This window comes from Hordeum vulgare, chromosome 1H, assembly GCF_904849725.1.
Source record: "Hordeum vulgare subsp. vulgare chromosome 1H, MorexV3_pseudomolecules_assembly, whole genome shotgun sequence".
NCBI classification, from domain to species: domain Eukaryota; kingdom Viridiplantae; phylum Streptophyta; class Magnoliopsida; order Poales; family Poaceae; genus Hordeum; species Hordeum vulgare.
This window is the reverse complement of record NC_058518.1, coordinates 401,241,862-401,252,380: the sequence shown is the minus strand read 5'-3', so window position 1 is coordinate 401,252,380 and position 10,519 is coordinate 401,241,862. Positions and strand designations below refer to the sequence as shown.

General features: G+C 43.3%; 1 pseudogene; it reads right to left on the bottom strand.

The window, feature by feature from the left end:
* Nucleotides 1-4,616: 4,616 nt before the first annotated feature.
* LOC123399639 overlaps nucleotides 4,617-10,519 on the bottom strand; it is a 35,664-nt pseudogene continuing 29,761 nt past the window's right edge.

The window sequence follows — 10,519 nt, the reverse complement described above, 5'->3', positions numbered from 1 at the left end:
CGTGGTACATAGACAATTTAAATGGATACTCTAAACATGCAAAATAAGTGTGAGTGATATGGAAGGCCTTCTCGTAGGGAGACGAGAGTGGATTCATAGTGGTGTATTGAATTGGTGAATATGTGGACTCGTGTGCGCTATCCCACCTCAAAGAAAGAACTTGTAGTCGTAGTACAGGTTAGCCAAGAGTCAAAATTGGCTTGCTGCAATCAAACCCCACAATTCTTTCATTGAAACATGATGCATATGTAGATAGTTCTGATGTAAGACTTGTTGAGTACCTTTGTACTCACGGTTGCTTTATTTATGTTTTTGCAGAGAACAATTTAGTCTCATTAAAGGTTTCTACATGATGTGTTCAATGTTGACCGGAATAGCTTGGGAATTCCAAACAGAGGTCTGGCTCCTTTGGTAGGGTCGTAGTAGCTTTTCAGGCTCTTCCAGCCACTTTTAGTAGATGTCTGTACCCAAACATGTTGTGCTTCCGCTTGTTGTTTGTATGACTTGAGTGTTGGGTCACGGGACCCCTGTTTGTAATAACACACTATGTTGATTCTTATGAGTCCTTAATAAAAGCTTGAGTCATAGAGTTATGTTGTGATGCCATGTTGTATCTACACATATCATGCATATTGTGTGTATGTCATGAAATGCATTATATGTGTGGGATTCGACACCTAGTTGTGTGCCTTTAGTAGTACTCTTTACAGGGAAATGCCTCTTTGTGCTTCTATCGAGCCTTGGTAGCTTGCTACTGTCCTAGACACATTGATTGACCGGCGTGTATCCTTCTTTGTTGTTGTGTCTGTCCCCTCGGGGAAATGTCACACGGTGTAATGGAGTCCTTGTAGCTTGCTACGACTCGTCTACACATGTTGTTGATCGACACCTGCCTTGTTGGGTTATGTATGCATGTCCCTGTACGGATGTACTGCTTGGGTTTATAACTAGTCATGTCGACCCGGGTTCTTTGTCGTTTGAACGCTAGCAACATATTCATATACATGAGCCAAAAGATGCAAACGGTCCCGGCCAAGGTAAGGTGGCAGCCGTGGAGTTTACCGTGCGTGAGGCCGCAAAGTGATGTGATGTGTTACAGGCTGGGTTCTTATGACTCAGGATCGGGGTCCCGACATATAGTCATGACCGAAACTGCTACAATTGTGGAAAGCTCGGACACTATTCCAATGAGTTCTCGGATCCCCACAAACGAAGAGAAGAGTCACCTAGAAGACGAAGCTCAAGAGATGAGTTACCTCGCAGAGAGATAAGGAGTATTGAAGATCGTTATGAACGAAGACACTCCCGGAGAGGCAAGGAATGAGAGAGGATGGACAATTACAGCAAGAGCATCTCAAAGACATCAAGATCACGTTGGTGAATGGGTATCCGGATCCGAGTCCGACAACCAATCCGAGAGAAGCTATCACTCTCACCCCGACTATAGTCAAGATGAAGGTGTTGCCGATCTTGCACTCGTTTCCTCCAACTCATACAACTTATTTGATTCACCAAATGAAGGGATTGGAAACTAATTAATGGCAAAAGGCCCCAAGGTATCACACCCCGAATATATTGACTTTGATAGTGATGAGAATGGCTTGTTAAGAGAGGATGATTTGCTCTTTGATAAGACTAGTGATAACATTGAAAATGAACTTGATAATAATGATGCTAGTCAAGAGAAGTCAAAATGATGATGATAATAAAGAGATTGAATGACTACTAAAGAATTAAACACTCTTAAGTTAGCTCATGAAACTACTCTAGAAGATCATAGAGAGCTTGCAAGAACGCATGAGAAGCTACGCTTTGAGAAGCTAAATTTAGAGAAAGAGCATGAGTTTCTAAAAGCAATCAATGATGATCTTCGAAATAAGAGTTGTTGTTATCTAGCCAAACGATTACTCTTGTCTACTTTTGTTCCACAAGTTAAACCTAAGAACACTAGTAACAAAGGCAAGAAAGTTTCTTCATCAAGTAACAACAATGTTAAAGTTAAATCAAATGATGTTGTTGATAGTAGCTCTCTCGATTCCACTAATGATTCTCTTATCCAAGTTACACTTGAGCAAGAAAATGATTTATTGAAGGAACTATAGAGAGAGGTGTCTTCAAGAGTCTTGCCGGAAGTAAGAAATTCTAGGAAACTGTGGTCAAGAAAGAGGGACATCGGAAGAAGCAAGGTGTTGGCTACTTGAATACCAACACGGTTGAATGGGATGAAGGTCACTATCCCACCCTAAAGTCTGTTCCTCAAAAGGAGAAGTGTGATCCTACTCTCCCCAAGGGAACAAGCTCTGAAGATGACCTTCTACCACAAGACCACAAGGGCAAGGGAAATCTTCAAGAGGAGATTGACTCACTTGAGGAAGAACCCCAAGCCGTGGTCAGGTGGATTCCCAAGGACACTACTAGCTCTACGTTATCTAGTGCTACCACAACTCCTAGAATCCCCGTCAAGTTGATGTGGATCCCCAAGAAGAAGAACTAGAGAAGGTCTTGAGAGGTGACTCCGCCAACTAAATTCACTCTTATTCATTTTGGCAAGCACTATATGCAATAACTCCTACCATATGCATTAGTTCAAGGAGTCACACATTCCCTCAAAGGTAAGCAAGGGACAAGGTAATTAATGTATCTTTGGACATTATATTACATGCATTTAATTCCATGTCCATAGATATCCTTGCGTATGTTACTTGTGCTTTGGGACCAACCCATGTAGGTGAGAAGAGTAAGAAACAACTAGGATTGCTCCCAACTCAAGATGATCTTCATCAACAATGAGCATCCACCACTACTACACCTACATGAAGTCTTCTACGACAAAACCCAAGGTTAGTTTATCCCTCTTAGGGGGGATGTCACATCAAGGGGGAGATTTACTCTAAGACTTGATTGTAAGCATATCTTAAAGATGTGAACATATTGAAAGCCGTATGTATAAGTGGTAACCCACTTGTGCTTAAACGATGAGTATGACCTATGATCAAGTAGTCTTGCTTGGCTCCTAAGTCAATATACTCATATATAGAGGACTTCATCATCGCCAAAGTGCTTGGTAGATACTAAAGTGATTCTGCATGTTCACCATGTTTTATTTGACATCTTATTGTGTGAGCGTGTTGGTATGCATATTTCGCTCATTCCAGGATATCCAATTGTTGTTATTTGGCTTTCTATTTTATTTGGCCAATTGGATATACAAGAATGCCTAAGTACCTCTCTATAGCTATCTATGCTTTCTCGTCTCAAATTCTATTCATGCTTCCTCACAAAATTTGAGCAAGCATTTTAGGGACACTCTGTGTGAGGAGCACTCGGAGATCCGTCTCGACAAGGGCTAACTTCCAAAACCTCCCAAAGTACATCTTGGTGTGACCAACCTCAAAAAATAGGTCCCACCAAAGCCTAGGGTTGATCAGGTTTTTCATTCTCAGCACCACTGATTGGTTCTTCTCGGCCTCACCGAGTTTCAATGTCAACTAGCAGTTATGGAACTCGGTGGCACCGAAAATTCCAACTCAGAGTCACCGACACCCAAGGGGTATATATTGTCCGTGGACCTGATATTTGAAATATCTTCTTCAAACCTTGTCTCCCGCACCTCCTCGCTGCCGTATCCTCGTCCCCTGGACTTCATCGATTTTCTCTTGTGTGCCGTCGCCACTGGAGTCTCCATTGTCGACGGGAATCTACGCCATCGTAGTGGATCCATCACAAAGCTACCGTATGGATCTGACCCCTCTCCGCGCTCCCCTCTCTGAATCATACGCAAATAGGCTTTGATGAAATCTTTCCACGATTGCAATAACTCCATCCAGAAGAACATTCTCGTAGATTAGAGAACAACGAAGAACTTAGGATTACCAGTCCGCAAAACTGAATCTCGGTATCAACGAGTTAGAAAAATCGGTCTTACCGATCCAGATTTTAGGGCTGCTCAGAACATAATCGATGAAACCGAGTGCCCCTTTATGGTGAAACTGAAAAGGGTTGCCAAGTTTCTGTTAAAGAGAATGTTAGTCTCGGTGGCTCCAAACTTTTTGTTTTGGTGGAACCGGTATCCCTTTTTGCAGAAAGTTAAACCTAATTTTTTCGGAGTTAAAAAATTTCAAAAACTTCTGATTTTTGTGATGCTCATCCATTCTATCTCTTCTAATTATTTTCACATGGTGTGCTTGTCTGCTTGGCTGTCTATCGGTATGCCAGGATCAGAGGATAGTGAGAACAACTTTAGTGAGACCAGTAGTGAAATGAATTCACGCACTAGTCGAGAGAGGATAGCTTCTGGACCACGTACACCTAGCTCCCATGGTTTGCCCAAGGAAGCTACCAGGTCTAGGTAGAAGCTTAATTCAGATAAGGAAGATGCTGATTTTATCCCAGAGGAGATTACTTCCCAGAAGAAGAAGGAGAAGACCATAGTCAAGAGGACTATGAGGAAGGAGTATGCCAGACCTGCTGAGGTGATAGCTCCAAAGTCTACTAGGAGACGATTGAAGCACACCCTCGGAGCCCCCTCTTCCAGGATTGCTAAGAAGCCAGGTCAGAAAAGAGCCAGAAATAGAGTAGTGCATGTTGTTGGAAGGCGAACATCGATGTATGAAGACCTAGCAGAAGCTGCCGAGGAAGAGGAGGAAGAGATTACAGCTGATGCCCCTCCCGCTAAGAAGAACAAGCTCATGGCTGATGATATGCCAAAGAAGTATGCACCCAAGCCTTCCGCACCTAAGAAGCCAGTAGCTCACAAGAGGACTACGAATTATATACCTGCAACAAAGAAAAACAAATGATGTGCATCCATAGAGTTTGTCGCGGGGGAGGAAGGAGATGCATCTATGCTGATGAAATTGAGATCGCACTTCCCATTGCACAATGCTGCTCATCGTGTTGCTGAGGACATGAAGAATAGAAGGGATCAAGGTTTGAGGCATTGGAGGACTGCAGATCCATATGTGCTACTTCTTGAGCTTGCGTTGGTTTTTCCCTTGAAGAGGAAAGGGTGATGCAGCAAAGTAGCGATAAGTATTTCCCTTAGATTGAGAACCAAAGTATCAATCCAGTAGGAGTATCAAGATGAGGCACCAATGAACCTGACCAAAAACAAACAAACTTGCACCCAACGCGATAAAGGGGTTGTCAATCCCTTCACGATTATTTGCAAGGTGAGATCTGAAGGTGAAAAGTGCAACAAAGTATTTTTGGTATTTTTGTAGATCTAAATATATGATGTGAAGTTGATCCGGGGGCCATAGTGTTCACTAGAGGCTTCTCTCATGATAGTAAGTATTACGGTGGGTGAACGAATTACTGTCGAGCAATTGATAGAATCACGCAAAGTCATGACGATATCTAAGGCAATGATAATACATATAGGCATCACGTCCGAGACAAGTAGACCGATACTTTCTGCATCTACTACTATTACTCCACATATCGACCGCTATCCAGCATGCATCTAGTGTATTGAGTTCATAACAAACTGAGTAACGCCTTAAGCAAGATGACGTGATGTAGAGGGATAAATTCATGCAATATGATATAAACCCCATATTTTTACCCTTGATGGCAACAACATGATGCGTGCCTCGCTACCCCTTCTGTCACTAGGCGAGGACACCTCACGGTATGAAACCAAAACCAAGCACTTCTCCCATTGCAAGAATTATCGATCAAGTTGGCCAAACGAAACCCATAACTCGAAGAGAATTACAAGGATACGAAATCATGCATATAAGAGATCAGAGGAGACTCAAATAATATTCATAGATAATTTGATCATAAATACACAATTCATCGGATCTCGACAAACACACCGCAAAATAAAGTTATATCGGATAGATCTCCATGAAGATCATGGAGAACTTTGTATTGAAGATCCAAGAGAGAGAAGAAGCCATCTAGCTACTAGCTATGGACCCGAATGTCTGTGGTGAACCACTCACGCATCATCGGAGAGGCAATGGTGTTGATGAAGAAGCCCTCCGTGTCCGAATCCCCCTCCAGCAGGGCACCAAAACGGTCCCCAGATGGGATCTTGCGGAGACAGAAGCTTGCGGCGGCGGAAAAGTATTATTCGTGGCTCTCTTTGTTGGTTTCGGGAGTTTAGAGAATTTATAGGCGAAAGAGGTAGGGAAAAGGAGGCACGTGGGCCCACGAGCCTGCTAGGCGCGCCCCCTAGGGCGCACCTAGGGGCCTCGTGACCTCCCACGAGGCCTCCTGCCTTGGTTCTCAAGTCCAGTACGTATCTTCTGTTATGGAAAAAATCATCGTGCAGGTTTTATTCCGTTTGGACTCCGTTTAATATTCTTTTCTAAAAAAGGTCAAAAACACGGAAAAAACAGAAATTGGCACTGGGCACTGAGTTAATAGGTTAGTCCCAAAAATGATATAAAATAGCATATTCATGCATATAAAACATCCAAAGTTGATAACATAATGGCATGAAACCATAAAAAATTATAGATACGTTGGAGACATATCAATATGCTATCAGGAGAAGAACTGATGTTGATCCTCGTTTCCACACTAAGGAGCAACAATATTTCTATGAGAAAGTGTTGCTAGACAAGAGTCCTGCTGTCAATGACATGCGATATGTTGATTGGGAATATATTAAGTCCAATGAGGACTACTTTCCTCATGTGATTGAAAATTCCAGGCTAGTTGATATTGAAGATTTTGTTGGTAGAGAGATGACTTCCTGGAACGATGAGATGATCATGCAATTCTATTCAAGTGCTCATTTTTATCCTGATGGAAGGATAGTATGGATGACTGAAGGTCATCGGTATGAATCTACTGTAGATGAGTGGGCCACTATCATTGGTGCCCCAAAGGCACTATATGAAGATTTCGATGTGTACTCAGAATCCAAGATGAACCACAACACAATGTCAACCATATACAATCCAATGCCCCATCAATATGTGAAGACACATAAATTTGGGTGTGTCTATTTTGTGCAAGCAGGAATATGTACAACGAACACCATTATGAGATAGACCCTAATGCCCAAGTCAGGATACGATAAGATGATCAAAGGTTATTCCATTAACATGCTGCACCACTTAGACACCCACTCCCGGTTCAAAGTGGTGGACTTTATAGTAGAGACTGTCAGGAGGACTGCTGCAGGTCAAAAGAGATTTTGTGGGTATGCACGTGATATTGAGATGCTCGTCAACGCCAAGATTGGCAAGCATGCATATCAACTTGATCATCCACATCTACCACTTCTGCCAGACTTCAAGGACAATGTCGTTGTGATGGACCCCAGCCATCCCACCTCAACTTCAGCTTGTGAAATAGCAGAGGAAGCAGAGGCAGCACACACAGAGGCAGCTATAAATACTCCAGCACCAGCTCCACAACTCATAACTAGAGAGGAGCAGATGTCTTTTCTTGTCAACACCATCCAAGGGACGAATAAGAAAATTTCAGAGATCTTGCTGAACGGGAAGAGCCTTGAGAGGATCATGGAGATAAAATTCCATGACCTGGATGTTAAGGTGAATGAGTGGACTAATAATGTTCAGCAGCTCCAGCATGAAGTTGATTCTGTTGGATTCCCGATTCCAGTAGTGATGATGAAGAGTCGCCTATTGCCATAATACTCAGTTCAAGACCCAGTCTAGGTCAGCAATTGTGCTAGTACCAGAAGTGATACCAACTTCATCAACTCAAGCTTCAGGACCCTCAGCTTCAGCTCCAGCTCCTGCACCTCCAATGTCTACACCTCCAACTCCAAGGACATGCGTAGAAGCCTTTGTCGATGCTCTCATCTCCACTCCAACAACTGCCACTGGAGGAGTTCGAGCCTAGATAGATGATTGGTTCAAGACCCTTGAACTTTTCAAAACTTGTTGCCAAAGGGGGAGAAGTGTATAGATCAATTAGGGCTTCAAGAGAGACAGAGCTTTGCATTTTATTTGCTCTCGTTTGGTTTTACAACATTTAGTCTTTTGTTTGATTTAAACTTCATTGTGTTTGATCATACACTTTGATTGTTGATGCTACTACATTATACCTTTGTACTATCTACATGATGATCGTTCACTTGTTTGTTTGGTGTTATATGCTACAAATGATGTTGCCACATTTAGTGCAACTTTGCCACATTTACCACATTATACCTTTGAACTATCTATGTTATTTTGGCAATGATGTTGTAATGGTTGGATATTGGGGGATGCCTATATATACCCCTCCACCTTCTCTCATTCACAGAGAAAGCACTCAGAAGACACACACACACACACACACACACACATACCAGATCCATTTTTTGAGAGAGAGCCACCTACTTATGTGTTGAGATAAAGAGATTCCAATCCAACAATTTCAAACTTGATCTCTAGCCTCCCGAAGTTGTTTTCCACAAAATCAATATCTCCTACCCATGCCAAATCTGTGAGAGAGTGATTGAGTGTTGAGGTGACTATCTTTTGAAGCATAAGAGCAAGGATTTTATCATTCCATCGCATCTATTACCTTTTGGAGGGTGGTGCCTCCTAGACTGGTTAGGTGTTGCTTGCGAGCCTCCTACTTTGTGTTGTGGAGTTGAACCAAGAAATTTGTAAGGGCAAGGAGATCGCCTACTTCATGAAGGTCTATTGTGAGTGAGGATATTCCTGTGTGGACATAAGCCATGGTGAAATAAACAAGGCCGCTTCTCCGTGGAGCCCTTGTGGGTGGAGCCCTCCATGGACTCTCGCATCTGTTATCCTTCATGGGTTGAAGTCTCCACTGACATGGACGTACGATAGCACCACCTATCGGAATCACGCCAAAAATCGTCATGACTACCTTTGCGTTTGATCTTCCTTACCTTTCTCTCTATATTACATTTGCATGTCTTTACTTTCCGCTATTATACTCTTAGATGTGCATGTGTATGGTGAACTTGACTAGTCATAATTGGTAAACGTGGCCCGCAACTAAAATTGGAAAAGGCTATTTTTTATTTGGTCAAGTGGTCCAATCACCTCCTCTAGACATACTTTGAATCCTACAATATGTGTTGATTCCACTCAAACCTTTTCGGTGGGGACCCCTCTTGATAGTACAGTACTCCTACAACTCAATTGCGTCGAAAACGAAACACGGAAAAATAACGGTCTTCACTACTATCCACACAGGGGCTATAATGGTATTGTGTCATATGTAGAATTCTGTGAAAGGATTAATGCACATGATTAGTCCACAAAAGCTTTGTCATTAATCACCAAAACCACCAATGAAGAAATATGCCCTAACACTCGCCGGCCTACTCCTTCCCATCGCCCGCCCGTCGTGGATAGATAACCCCCTTTTTAATCCCCTTCCCTCGCCCGCCGCCCGCCCGTGCACAAACCCTACGCCGCCGGCCAATTTTTTTCATCCACCACGGTCTCCAACCCCTCCCCTACTCCCAGCACAACCACCGGCTTGGTGCCTCCTCGATCCTGTGCGGGTGGCCAAGCGGTAGATTTGTGGCGGCGAGATCTGGCGCATCCTGCCAGCTAGATTTTCTGAATCCAGTTGTCGGCGACTGCGCCTTGCCTTCAATTGGCCGTGTGCTGGTCCACCCAGACCCGGCAATGCATCGGTGTCGCATGCAGGTGTTCAGCCACCTTTAGCCGCTTGGATCTATCCTATCGCCGGATCTCCGACAAAGCCACGGTCGACCGTCGTCCTGGTTCTTGTTTTCTTTGGTCTTGTTCTCATAGCTAAGAATTGATAAATGCATGTATCCAAATGTCTTTGATGAAATAAAAAATAGTGTTTTAAAGTCAACCAAAAATATGTGTACAAAGTAAAATATGGACGCAGGCCGTCGACGAGGACGAAAATGCGCGTGCGTGTTGGACGCACGTCCGACCTAAACACAAAAGGGGGCATACGAACCAACCCAAACACATAAAAGATGGACATACCACACATTCCTTTTGGAGGTGCTCTCACGCTCGCATATCCATGTCCGTTGGCGGATATAGTCCGATTTGAGGGACGGTCGTTGTAGATGACCTAATAATGTAGATCAACAAACATTGCAGTGGTAGCTTAGATTTTCTTGAGCGAGAACTAATTAAACTACGAACAAACATAACTTCTCATTTGCTAAAAGATCGGCAAAAGGCAATATTTTGATGGACATTGATCAAATACTTTCAGTGCTCAAAGAAACACAACAACTCAGAACAGTTCAACAAATGTCAAATGCAGCAATAAAACATGGCTTGTCTAAATGACTCCTGACAATAAATCCATTTATTCCCCCACAAAAAAAATCCATTTATTTATCCTAGGACTAGGAGGGTTCTGAAATCAAGCCTCGGCAGCAGTCGTAGCAATGCGCTTCCTTGCCTCTTCGATGATGGTGACACTAGTAGAAAAAGGGCCTTTTGTCCCGGTTCGTAAGGGCCTTCTGTCCCGGTTTCGGAACCGGGACTAAAAGGTCGTTACTAATGCCCTTGGCCTTTAGTCCCGGTTCTTACACGAACCGAGACAGATGGGCCTCCACGTGGCCGGT